At 36.9% G+C, this 14,919-nt stretch overlaps 1 protein-coding gene across 2 annotated transcripts in view; it reads right to left on the bottom strand.

The window, feature by feature from the left end:
- The window catches only part of LOC149775396 (uncharacterized), a 126,413-nt gene that overhangs the window by 86,441 nt on the left and 25,053 nt on the right, over positions 1-14,919 (bottom strand). Inside the window, exon 1 of one of the 2 annotated variants that reach the window (XM_089944041.1) lies at positions 10,224-10,359. The exons of the other annotated variant lie outside the window; for it this stretch is intronic. The gene's annotated coding sequence lies outside the window, so the exon portion shown is untranslated. Of the gene's footprint in view, positions 1-10,223; positions 10,360-14,919 lie in introns of those variants that run through there. 2 annotated transcript variants of the gene reach the window in all.

Raw genomic sequence — 14,919 nt, 5'->3', positions numbered from 1 at the left:
TATGTACCGAAATACTAACACTAATTCACATAGATAAAAAAAATACTTAAATTTTTTACGATATGCAGTTCTAATAAGCAGGGCATAGTTACCTCTGCACTGACTATATGCTGATTATTCTTTATACAATATAAGCGCAGACAGAAGTCTTCAGGAAAATCAGATTCTGACAGTTGACTTTAACAAGTTTGAGTCGTCGGTCGAGATAGCAACTAAAATATAGAAAACGGGTTGGGGTGGCGTAGCGCGAAACATTCACAGCATTTCCAAAACGAAGTTGTATTGTTGTTGTTGTTGTTGTAGGGGTTTAACGCCATTTTTCAGCACACGATAGGCTATACATGGCGGCCAGTATTAATGGTGGAGGAAGAACTAGGGAAAACCCCGGAAAGAACCACCGACCCACGAGAAGCTACTGGCAAGCTTTCTCACATACCCACATTGGCTGAATCCGAGACTCGAACCCACGCAGACAGAGGTGAGATGGCAGTGATCCGTAACGGAGAGCGCTTTAGACCACTCGGCCACTCGGGGCCCCGGAAGTTTTATTTACAATTAGGTAATTAAATTTATGCCATGGAAACGCTTAAACTACAGAAGCTTCCGGTGGTTTTGCTTATTAGCACCACCACCCACAAGTGGTTCAGTCCCGCTGACCCTTGGCCTGCTTGTTTCCTTGCATCCTCACCCCAAACGATATTCCTGTAAACGGCCCTGAACAAAAGTAAGTACTTAAGAGAGCGAGGAAGGAAGGAAGTATGTGGTGTTGGATGGATATGAAGACGGATGAATGTGTGTATGCGGATGGATGGATGGATGGATGGAGAACATATGGAAATCTAGTGATGATCATTAGAGCAAATACACCTGTATACAGAACAATTAAAACCCAAGAAAGTTACTCGTAAGTAGAATACAAAAACTCGTAAGTAAAATACAAAACTACAAGTTGCTCAATTACATTCCCTACACGCAAACAACCATTCTCTCAGAGGCAGGGAGGATTTCTCAGACTCTCGGGAGTATCTACAACAAAATACGCCCCTTAAATCCAAGATTTGAAGTGTCTGAAGAGTTCCCAGATATTAGGCAAGGATTGAATTGCGCACAGAAGAACGTACAAGGTGCCATTTATTTGCGATAAAATGTATGTATAAACTTCGAGGAAAACAATAACTACGTTTTGCTTAAACCCAAAAGACATGCTGAGAGAAAAGTATAATCCAAAGAAGCACGCGACTTTCCAAACGAAGTCACCGAAGTAACAGAAAATTTGAACCTTCAAAGTAAAAAAAAATCAGTATTTTAAACTTTTAAATGGACACACACGAAACTTTTTGTTCACACATGGCTCATATATTAAAATTTTAAAAATAAATGTTATTATATCAGTATGCAGCTTTAAATATAGTTCTGTTGTACACATTCGTATAAAATTATTCCTCCATATCATATCTCACTTTTACAATAGGCACTCTGAAACAGGTGTATCGAGTGAACAATGTTACTAAATAAAATGATAGGTACATGTTACTAATGAAATGATACGTAAATATTACTAATGAAATTATACGGACATGTTGCTAACGAAATGATACGCAAACTTTACTAATGAAGCGATACGCACATGTTACTAATGAAATGATAGGTACATGTTACTAATGAAATGATACGTAAATATTACTAATGAAATTATACGGACATGTTACTAATTAAATGATACGCAAACTTTACTAATGAAGAGATACGTACATGTTACTAATGAAATGATACGCAAACTTTACTAATGAAGCGATACGTACATGTTACTAATGAAACGATAGGTACATGTTACTAATGAAATGATACGTAAATATTACTAATGAAATTATACGGACATGTTACTAATGAAATGATACGCAAACTTTACTAATGAAGCGATACGTACATATTACTAATGAAATGATACGTAAATACTACTAATGAAATTATACGGACATGTTACCAATTAAATGATACGCAAACTTTACTAATGAAGCGATACGTACATGTTACTAATGAAATGATACGTAAATGTTACAAATGAAATGATACGAAGGCGTATTGATCGAAATTCCAAGGGCAAATTTACCTACTGAATGTTGAGAACAGAACAAACAAATATATTTTAAATACATAATAGCCATTAAAAAAATAAGCATTCTGACCATTGAAAACTACTTCTTTAACGTTAGAATTCATAAAAATTAATTTAAGTCTGTTTTCATATAATGCTTGCGCAAAGGACTGATACGATGAAAATGAGCAAAAAAATGGGAAAAGAAGATGAAGAAATAAGAAAACATGCACAATGCATGTAATGTGTGAAGCCAGATGTTTTAGGCCTGTATTATCGAAGCTTTTCAAGCACGAAAATTTAGCTCTATGCCAAAAAACACTTGACAGTCTTTAACTGCAATTATAATTCAGTTAGAACCATGGAAAGATTCTGATGTTTAACTCGATTCTCTGCTAGACTGCTGAATTCCATGACCTCGGTCTAAATCAAGTATCTGTTCAAATTGTTATGCTTATTGCTTGAGCTTCCGTTTCGTGCGAAGTAAAACTTTCTCTTTTTAATCATCTATCATGTGACATTTTGTATCGTCTGCTAGCTATGGCTTTCAGACCTGTATAATCTATTTCCGATGGAAGCGCTGCACTTGGCAGATCTGAAAGGCTGGGCCCAAGTTCAGTAAAGAGCCAGGCATAATGGCAGCAACGCTGATGGTAACATACAGGACACACGGTAGTAATGATATGGTAAGATGGGAAGCAGCCTGGAAATGGGTGAACATAAAATAGAGTATATATGGGTTTGGCTGACCAGGATTGGTTAATAATGTAAGTAAAGTTTTAGGAAAAAGAATCTTTTGAGAACTTATCGTAGCTGTAAGTGGGGAAAAAATAGAGACATTGTTTTATTGATGTAATTCCAGTCCTTTGACAGTCTTAAGTTTGGAACACTCATTACTAAAATTAGCACCTGACTCTTTGGTGCGGAATTGAAAGCACACGTTTCAAACACATGCAGGTCAAAAAAATGCCACGCCTCAGATCCTTTCCTCTACATCGAAGTTGACATCCAGGTTTCATCTATACTGATAAATATAGATTTGATCATAAGCACTCAAAAATTTTAAGTTATTGAATTTTTAATATCATGGTGTTTGCATAGGTTTACTATAGGAACTGAATTAGTACCGTGAGTCATACAGTAAGTAGGCAGGCAAACCGATAAAATGTACGTGACAGAACGCAGCTCTGAAGAAGAAATTAAGATTTGCGCCTATCGGTGATCATACTGGAACGGATGAAAATTAAAGGGAAAATTGATACGAGAACAGGTTCTGTTTGACAAACTCTTCCAACCTGCGCACGAGCAATATGGCTGAAACAAAACACAAGACTGAAATTCGCAAAACGTTTTACGATAGTCCCAATGTCTAATGCACGCAATCCCTTCAGATACGCCAAAAAAGTCCCGTCGAACAAAGAACTGACATTTAGACGTATCACATATTTCGAAAACAGCACAACAGTACTGAATTTAATGCAGATTTTTTCATGAAAAAAATTAGGAGCGATTCAACAGTTTGAATGTATAATGATAAAAGGTTACGTCAGTTTTTAAATTCCGTGCATCACTAGATAATTATCAAACACGACGTTTGACATATGCACCATGTGCTGAAAAGTACGCATCTCTTATGGCGTCCTTGTATTATCCTCAAGGTCACGTCATACTATCCTCACGTACCTGTGATGTTATGTTGCAATATCCTCACGTACCTGTGATGTCACATTATATTATCCTCCCGTAAGCGTCTTTTACACTACGTTTCCCACGGTGACCGGACTTTTCATACGGATAATTGTTTCTTCAATTTGACGCCAGTATTTTACGAGGACGTCATATTGTCAGAAGGAAACATCTTCGTCTTGCTTCGCTGTTATATACGGAAGTAAACCAACGGAAGCTATGAAATAACAGATCGCGCTTTATCGGCAAGTTGATTTAAAATCTCTTAGCTATAAAAAAATATTTTCTACGCTCGCTGGCTGAGCGATTCGATATCAAGCTCAATTGTGAATCTGTTTAAAATCGGATCTTAATTGTCCTACGTGAAAATCTGAAAGAGACCGTTTAGGAGGCATGTTCTGGTGACCTAAGATAAAACCATAATGGCTAATTTTATCAACCAATCAGATTAAGCCTGATATCTTCAAGTCTGGGAGCAGTATGGCTCAATAGCATCAACATGTGCCGAACGATCTGATTCACTTTCCTATTTCTGAAAGCTGCATTTCTATTGCTTATTCAAAGGTCATCAGAACATGACCCCTAAGCGGCCTGATCTTCACACGTTTGCTTGCGATCTGGCAGCTCTCCAGATTTTGAATGAATATCCGCAAAGGTCCTCGTAAGTCTTTCAGAAGGTACTACATTAACCAGACGCAGAAACACACTTAAAAAGAATTACAGGCAATGGAAAGCTTGCCTCCCACCCCCGAAAACACAGCAAGCAACAAAAAGCTTGGCAAAAAATATTTGAATATTGAATGATATTCATTGAAACTCCGATACTATAGACACCGAATATAATTTTAAGAAAAAAAAGGCATACAATTTGTGCCCGTCTAGTATGAATAAGTGCGTCTAGCTTGACGGCCGTTAGGTCTTACCATTGTTATAGCAGATTTGTCTTAACTACGTGTCTTACAATCACAGCGACATATACCAGTATAATAATCACGGTGGAATATACCAGTATAATAATCACAGTGGCATATACCAGAATAATAATCACGGTGGCATATACCAGTATAAAAATCATGGTGGCATATACCAGTATAATAATCACGGTGGCATACATCAGTATAATAATTACGGTGGCATATATCAGTATAGTAATCGCGGTGGCATATACCTGTATAATAATCACGGTGGCATATACCAGTATAATAATCATGGTGGCATATACCAGTATAATAATCATGGTGGCATATACCAGTATAATAATCACGGTGGCATATACCAGTATAATAATCATGGTGGCAGTTGCCACTATAGTAATCACGGTGACATATACCAGTATAATAATCACGGTGGCATATGCCAGTAAAATAATCACGCTGGCATATACCCGTGTAATAATCACGGTGGCATATACCAGTGTAATCACGGGGACATATATTAGTATAATAATCATGGTGGCATTTGCCAGTATAGTAATCGCGGTGGCATATGCCGGTATAATAATCACGGTGGCATATATCAGTATAATAATTACGGTGGCATATACCAGTATAATAATCACGGTGGCATATGCCAATATAATAATCACGGTGGCATATACCTGTGTAATAATCACGGTGGCATATATAAGTATAATAATCACGGTAGCATATATCAGTATAATAATTACGGTGGCATATATCAGTATAATAATCACGGTGGCATACACCAGTATACTAGTCACGGTGGCATATATTAGTATAATAATCATGGTGGCATATACCAATGTAATAATCACGAGTGACATACTATCATTGTAATACTTATGGTGACATGTCAGAATTATGATTATGGTGACACATCAGTGTACTAATTATTGACTGATCATCAGTTTTCTCCATTTTTAATTGCGAAGACAATTATACATCCACTATATTTTAAAGTTATTCTTGATGGGGAAAAAAATATAATTCTTCCATACTTATTTTAAAGCGTTGTTAAACAAACACTGTGGATGAATTACCATGCAGTGAACAAGATTAATATTAACACGGTAAGGTCTGACTGCCTATAACATTAGGTGTACATCTCATTAAGGTCTGACTGTCTATAACATCAGGTGTACCTCTCATTAAGGATTGACTGCCTATAACATTAGGTGTACATCTCATAAAGGTCTGGCTGCCTATACCATTAGGTGTACATCTCATTAAGGATTGACTGTCTATAACATTAGGTGTACATCTCATTAAGGTCTGACTGTCTATAACATCAGGTGTACCTCTCATTACGGTCTGACTGCCTATACCGTCAGGTGTACCTCTTGTTAGGGTCTGACTGCCTATAACGTTATGTATACCTCTCATTAAGGTCTGACTGCTTATAACATCATGTGTACCTCTCATTAAGATCTGACTGTTTATAACGTCAGGTGTACCTCTCATTAAGGTGTGACTGCCTATAACATCAGGTGTACCTCTCATTAAGGTGTGACTGCTTATAACATCAGGTGTACCTCTCATTATGGTGTGACTGCCTATACCATCATGTGTACCTCTCATTAAGGTTTGAATGGATAACACCTGAGGTTAACCTGTCATGTGTGTGTGTGTGTGTGTGTGTGTGATTTGCGATTTTTAACGTAGTTTTAACAATTTTTCAGTCATATCGCTAAGATGTCTGCAGTGTGGCAGTGTTTAGTGATATCTAGCACTGGGGCATCATGTCGTAGACATGAAGCGTGATGTCCTACTCAGTATCATTATCCTGACACCAGGCCCACCAGTCCAAACACTAACCTCGTAATGCTGAGCGCCAAGCGAGGAAGCTGTTAGTGCCATTTTTTAAGTCTTTGGTATGATTCGGCCGGGGATCGATCCCACTACCTCCCGCATCCGAGACGGACGTCTAACCACTAGGCCACCGGAGCGGTTTAGCCTGTCATTAGGGTTTGACTGGCTAACACAAGAGGTTAACCCGTCCTTACGGTTTGACTTGCTAACAGCTGAGGTTAACCTCTCGTTAGGATTTGACTGGCTAACACCTGAGGTTAATGTCTCATTGCATGGACAGGACTGTAATGCTGGCCCTAGCTATTCAATTCACGGAAAGAAACCACATGGTTATAACCGAGTACGCTTAGTTATTGGCCGATCTTTATATCTTTCACATTTGTCATGTACACGTGTTTTCAAATATAGGGACAGCCAAGGTGCATCGTCAAGGTGTAACGTCAAGGTGTATCGTCAAAGTGTATCCAACAGACCATACCTGTCATACAACTACGTCATGCTTGTCTACACTTAAATTTGCCACTCGTAACCTTGAATGCAGGCCATTCAATCATGATTACTAAGATTAATGACAGTAAATGTCTACCACTGATGATAAGTAATAATAATGGTGAAATATATCAAAGGTAAGACTAAACAAATACAAGATGACATAGAAAATCCTACATGTGATCGAATATGGTTATAAAATATATCTGCTCGTTGGCAATACACTCATATACGAGAATAAGAGATGTTAAGAAGGTTCATGGAATCTTTCACATAACTATATATAACTACATAACTATTAACTATATATCTATAACATAACACACACACACACAGATATATATATATATATATATATATATATATATATATATATATATATATATATATATATATATATATATATATATTTCAAGTGCAAGTTCGACCTGTCAATCATCTATCAATATCAATGAACAAGTAGCACAACATCACTGATTCACATACAGCAACTTAAATTATAAAGGAGCTCTCCTGGATAACACAAAACTCGGAACTCAAGTTTCAGATTATGTTTCCTCTATCAGCCAATCAGATTATACCTTTCAATCGTAACATCGTTTGTGACTGGTCATAATAAAATCTCAAGCTTAAACGTATCATCAGCTGTTTGATGATTTTAAGGCCTGGTTCATAAAACACATGCGATAAAATAAGGAATGGAAATCTTAAGTCGCTTTTTGTTTTCAGCATATATTTTCATGCAGACATGTTAAAACGTATCTGAAAGGTATGTAAATTTTAACCGCCAACCATTTTCAGACCAAAACAGGCAAGAAGGGCATCTTAAAATGTATAATAACGACCAAAAGAGTCCGTGACAAAGAAGACCAATAAAAATAACAAATTTAGTATAAATAATAAGAGTCCACAGTTTAACTCAAAGCCAAAATTTTTTGTTCAGTAACCCTTGATAATATAACAACTCTTGATGTATTATTAATTGTTGCCACACAGCTTCCGGTTGTCGGCTATATTACATAGAAAAACAATTATGTAAAGACTTAAGTCGCGATGTTTGAATCGTGTTGGATAAAATACGTCTGAAGTCAATACGTCTCGACCGTCATAACAGTGACACTACTACTACTACTACTACTACTGAGATAACTAATAATGAGTCTGTAAATCGTTTTCTTGGAATGCAGACAATATATTTGAGAAATGTCATCATTGCCGTGATCGTGACGTTTTCTCGAATAAGAAAACTTTTAACTTCTCTGTGTTTTACAAAATTTACAGGGGAAAAAGCAGAAGCCTCCTCCAACCCTCCCCAAATTAAGGAAAATCAAAAGAGCTTTGTTTATATTACATTATTCTACTTAAATGTGAACGAACCGATAGTCAAACATTCGTTTATCATTTCTTGCAGTTCTTGGCTGTCGCTATTCAGTAAGCTTTATTTTCCCCAAAATAATCTGGTCACCTGGAACAAATGTTGATCTACAAGCATCCGGTTTATCTTGTAAATCCTAACTTTGCTTGTGAACTTAACTGATTTTTTTTTCTTCTTCTTCAAAATCATGCTATAAATAGTTCTTGAAAAGGTAAGTTGTGTTTTGAAGTCCACATAAATCTAAGGACACAATGGTGCCGTTTGGTTACTGTTGATTTTTTACATTGTCTCGTCATCAAATGTTTTCAAAGGTGTCACAGCGTTGTCACAGATATGTTGCCCAGGGCGCGCAAAATGTCTACGAATTCGCGCTCTTGAGGTGACAGTGATGAGCGAGGCCTCCCACAAATTAGTATGAAGTCACACATAAAAATGTACTGCGCGCAGTACAGTTGTTGTTTAAATGTTATCCCTTAAAGCGCTTCCCGTGACAAAAGTCATGTCCTCAGTTACATAATCATTGAACTATGGTTGTTTCCACCTCCACCTACTTTTCTACTCCCCTTATTTTGTGACAAGGGGGAGCTCCCCACCCCCATCCTTTTACATAAACTCCTGGCAGCATCTCTGTGTTGTTTGACATTAAGAAACTTCTTTCCACATAATTTGGTGAATTGGTGGTTTTGCCATTTCTACTAAAACAATTGTATTGTAGATGAAGTGGAAAATTCAATGGTCAAATTTTAGCTGGGACATTTCAAAATGACTGCCTGGCCTATTCTTTTCCTGCTTGGACAGTCATGCACAATTTTTTTGGTTTTAAATTACTGGCTTAGAATACAATATACATATATTATTTTTTTCATAATATTTCTGCAGAGCCTTTGCGTGAAAGACGAACATTAATCGCGTCCTCATTATGAAAGATGCGAAGAAAAAAGTTACTGGAATGCGCAAATCTTGCTGTACCCTTCACAATAAATAAAAACTGCTGTAGAAAGGGGACGGGTTGAGGAAGCTAGCTAATATACTACATGTTGGTAGCTCATACGAGATTAAACACTTTTCTCTCAGTTCCTTGGCATGCTATATCAAGCCAATAATTTGTATTTTAAAAAATGCCGATAAGACCAACAAACCAAACCAAACACTGATGGAAGTTCAAGAAGTGCATGAACGCAGGTCCATATTTTTCTTGCACGAAGCTATACTTTTAAAAAACAAAAAAACGAAGACCTTCACGACAACAACAAGGAAATGAAAACAGTACTTGAAATAAAAGTAGTTGCACCCGCAGTATTAAACCAATGAAAATGGTGACGACGATTTGAAAAAGAAGAAACAAGAACAGAAAACGCAGGGGGAAAAAGATTAATCACGAAAGCCTTATCTGCGCAAACATTGTCAATTTGTAATACGTAATTAATGTACTTATTCACTATGGAAAAAATGGTTTCCTAAGGAACTTGATGCATTGCTACATAGTGTTAGATTTTGTTCAATGTGTTGTCTTCGGGTTAATATGTGCAGTAATATCAGAACACGATATCCGGGCATAAGGATGCAACTGTGGTTTTGTACATTATTTAGGAAAGGAAGGCCACCTTAAAAAGTTCCCCTCTTGGTACCCCTGCAATAATATCGACCTTCCTTCACCTACAAGCACAACTCAACAGATCGCTTTCGCTGAAAATCGTTCCTCGCGAACAGAACATAGAACAAACCCATAAGCAGCATTTTTCTAAGCCGTATATTTGTTTATGGACGGCTGGAAATTTGACTGAAGTAAACCTAACCGCAAAATACTTACGATTAAATAGCCCGTACTACCCTGTCCTCACGGATGAAACCCTTTCTCTAGCTTTTCATTTCATTCTTGCAGATGTCGGCCGCCATCTGGTTTGGGAATGAGAGGTTGAGTTAGAGCTTGCAGCACGTGTCTAAAGTGAGATCCGCGAAGCATAGGCCCACATGTACACAATCAATTGGCTGCTAGTTGTAACGCCGAAAGTCTGCATTGCACTAGACAAAATTTGTCAGAGAAAACCTACAGCCTTGGTCCTTCTTTCTTCTATATGTTGCAGTAAGGCCAGTTATTGAAAGTCTATTTGGGATAAAGGCTGGCAGCGATGAAAAACAAAACAAAATAAAAGATGCAGTAATCCAGTTAACCCGCTTAAAGCGTACCTCCGATAAAACAAATTGTTGTCCTTCCTTAGGTTCTTTAATGATACGGAATACAACATATTTTGCATTAGGTCAAGCAAAGCTCTATAAGGTTTTAGTGCAAGGTTGCTATCAGGTTATCAGACTGTATCCATAATATGCAAACGTAGGACGATAAACCTTAAATTTCAACATCAATTCTACCAATTCTTTCCCATACTACCTAGTACTCGTCTTATGCAATTTCTGAAACATGGTGGGAAACTTTTTTCTATTTTTATTGCATATCCTCTTCCTTCTTTATTCACCAGCACATAAGTGTACATTAATAATTCACCGATATCGCTTATTAGGACTGGTACAATAAGGGTCTAGTACTGGACTAGTAGATGCCAACTTTATTGACTTATATATATATATATATATATATATATATATATATATATATATATATATATATATATATATATATATATATATATAAGTATTTGTAATATAAGCAAATCTGATTAATATCAGATCTCCACTGTCCCATGTGAAGATCTGAGAACGACCGCTAAGGGTCATGTTCTGGTGACCTTACGTTATTACCATAATCGCTCGTTTTATCTGCCAATCAGTTAAAGTGTTATATCTTTGCGTTCGGGAGACTGGGTAGTATTGGTGAAAAGTAGCCATGTGAGCCGAATGATTTGATTCACTGCCATATTTTTGAAAGCTGTATTTTGATTGGCTTATTCAAAGGTCACCAGAACACCCCTAAGCGGCCTTTGTCAGATCTTCACGTAGGACAGTGGAGATCTCATTTTAATCAGATTGTAATGAAAGCAAAAGAAAGAGAAGAAACCATATTTTAAGCGATTCAGTATTTGTCCGAGATATTCCTACAGTGAGAAGGAAAAAAAAAACAAAAACAAAAAAGAACAATTAAAAGAAACTAACATAAAAACACCGAATTTTTAGCCCACTGAAATATAGCTGAGAATACCATTACGATTAACAAAGCAGAATAATAGATATAATAAGCGCACTGAGCAATCTGGTGACGAGAATACGAAAGTGAGTCCCCCACTTAATTCCTTGTTTGCACAGATACTTTTATCAAATAAAGATAACCGTAGCAGGAATAGGTAAGGGTAATTCGGATTTTTAAAATTTCAAAGAGACCTTACATATCAAACTATTGTTGCATGTGGTACTGGTGTTAGGGTTGAGGATGAATCCAAAGAGAGTCCTAACCTATTTAACGCAAATTGAGGATAGACTAAAGCAAATGTCAGGTATTAGCTCAATACCAAGTGTAAAATCTCTCTCTTTCTCTCTCTCTCTCTCTCTCTCTCTCTCTCTCTCTCTCTCTCTCAAATACTAAACAATTTAGCGTTTTTTAAAATAGGTATACAGTTGTCCCTGCTAATTGACACTATCCTGTTTAATATTTTAATTTAACAAATCATGATTTAGAGACAATAACTGTTTGGAGAGCAATTAACACAGCGGATATCACTGCCAACTTCTATTTGCAAGTAATCGACTTCAAGATTGAGAATTTCGTCAACTCTGACACATGCATATGGCTGGCTTCTGCAACAGAACAGCATACTCTATTTTAGGAAAAGGATCGACTCGGTATTGCAGAAAATCCTTCTATGATTAAAAGTACCGATAGAAATCATCCAGCGCGTACATCGGTGTAATAGTAAAGTGAATAATAATAATAATAATAATAACAATAACAACAACAACCATCGGCGTGCGCGTTTTAAAACAGTAGGGATTTGCTCATAATGAGCAAATAAGACAAGCTGGTAGGGATTCTGTACGTTACAAATATTCAGTGTGTTTCATTTGCTTACACTACACTAAATAAAAAGAATTCAAAAGAATCCCGTCGTCTCCCTGAGCTTTCAAATTACTGTCCAATCATACCAACGCGTCTCCGCGTGTACCAAAAAATCGCAGGTGGGTCAATACCAGAGAGCAATTATATATATATATATATATATATATATATATATATATATATATATATATATAGGTAGGTTGTTGTTTTTGTTGTTGTTGTGGGATTTAACGCTATTTTTCAGCACATATTAGGCTATATATGGCGGCAAGTATTAATGGTGGAGGAAGAGCCCGGGAAAACGCCGGAAAGAACCATCGACCTACGAGAAGCTACTGTCAAGCTTTCTCAGATACACACATTGGCCGAATCCGAGACTTGAACCCACGCAGACAGAGGTGAGATGGCAGTGATCCGTAACGGAGAGCTCTTTAGACCACTCGGCCACTCGGGCCCCGGTAGGTAGCTAGGTTGGTGCATTTACGAAAAATTATGACGAAAGAGTGCTTAATTGGTTGCATGGACTTCTGAAAAAAGTTTTCGAATGGATTCTAGAACAGATGTAATATGTTAAGATCTTATTTAAAACATCTATATACATAATCAAAGTATTAAATCTAAGACAGTAAAACATAACAGACGACTGTGAAGGTAAAATATGGCTACGAAAATGATGTATCCGACACGTAAATCAAAAACTGGAAAGTGGCTACTAAGCTACATGGCCATACCTTTTCGCAAGCTTTTTTATTCCAATCATAACCAACTCCACACAAGTCTCACCACCAAGAGACGCGTATGAATTGGGGAGGGTCATAAATATTACCAACCTTTTTCGAAAATGTACAGTGACGTACTCTATGTAGATTTTAAAGAGTTGCCAATAGTACGCATCATCCGGCAAATGCATGCGCAATATTGCGTAATTGTATGAGCCCAATTAATTTTGTTGGTTTAAAAAAAAATATAGGAATGATTAACCACTTTTGTTTTAATACAGCAACTGTCCTGATATGAATGCAGTAACTGGTGAGAAAGAACGCATAACTTTGAAAATGGTGTTTTACCACAATGTAAACAAAGAGCGTTAACCTCAAGATATTGTACTTAATATCAAATCCTACAAAATGCCAGATGGTCATACTATCAGTACCTAAAGTTACATGGGTTAGTACAGACAATTTTGGAAACAAAAAAGTACTTTTAATATATTCTTAAGTTAAAATAGAATATGTGTGCTTATAAATTTTTTATGTTATCTTCTAAGTTGCTGCTCTCGTAGATGAGCCCACAAGATTTTTCCTGGACTGTATGTCATTGCTGATTGAATACACGTTGGAACTCACTCATATAATTTATCCGGACACAGAATCAGCAGTAAAATAATCGACTATCAACCCCGATTCTCAAATATGATATTTATATTTCTGGAAGAGAATGGTGGTGAAGTAAACCTTTCTTCCAGGCCAATAACTGTATTGATCTTTAATCTGAACGCTGTGTCGTCTGCTAGTTACGGTTTCCCAAGCCATTTATTGGAGATTAAAGTAACCGCACTATGTTTGCCGGACGTACTCCAGTTGCTGTGATCCACAGTAAACTGTCAACAATTAAATGATCTTTACTGTATTTTCAAACGAAAATTCTGGAAGATCAAATGTCTAGGATGTTGCATAATGGAAGAATATCAGTTGAAAGCCAAACACAAAGAAGTCAAACAACGGAGCAACCTGGCGAATGAAGACTTTCTGTATAACAATAAAACACAATGTTACCTAATTTAGTGACAAGTAGATCGCAGTAGATGAATTTTTAATATATTACTGTTTCATTTTCAAACCTAGGAAGGCAGAAAGACAAAATATTTGGTTCAATGTGGCTGCATGATAGCTAATGTAGCCTCCGTTGTGTCATCTTCGAACATCACGAACGTTCTGACCAGTGCCGGATTAAACCCTGCAGAGGCCCTTAGGCAGTCGAAATCTTGGGGTCCCTCTCGTAAATTATCTCCCGATACGTTTTAACAAAATTATTTTGATCCGTTGTCGCGGGGCCCCAAGGCCTGTGCCTAATCTGTCTATTTGGTAATCCGGCACTGGTTCTGACTTCGTTTGCGGCAGACGACATACTATTTTCACCTCTGTCAGGTTATAAAAAGAAGAACAAAAATATAAAAATATTAAAAAAAGAACAGAACGCCGGTTTTGATGGAAATATATAAAATTCTTGAATTAATACCAATGCTCGTGGCTCAAAATCAATCACATAGTTGACTATATTTAACCAATAAGACAACTAACAACCCAGTAGTGACATCAAAGTTAGGGATTTTAGGACAGGAAGGCCGATAACCTGCTTCTGTACAAATTGATTTGTAGTTCTTAAAGTTGTGATGTATCGTCTGCTTCAGATGAATCCTCAACTATTCCTTCGTCCAGGATTAAAGCGCACGCAGCTTTGTCGATGGTGGAATATTACAGAAACAGCCCAGGATTCGAGA

This window comes from Sinohyriopsis cumingii, chromosome 19, assembly GCF_028554795.1.
Source record: "Sinohyriopsis cumingii isolate HCF-2022 chromosome 19, ASM2855479v2, whole genome shotgun sequence".
Lineage (NCBI taxonomy): Eukaryota > Metazoa > Mollusca > Bivalvia > Unionida > Unionidae > Sinohyriopsis > Sinohyriopsis cumingii.
Note: the sequence above shows the minus strand (reverse complement) of the source record. Positions and strands in the feature narration are given on the sequence as shown.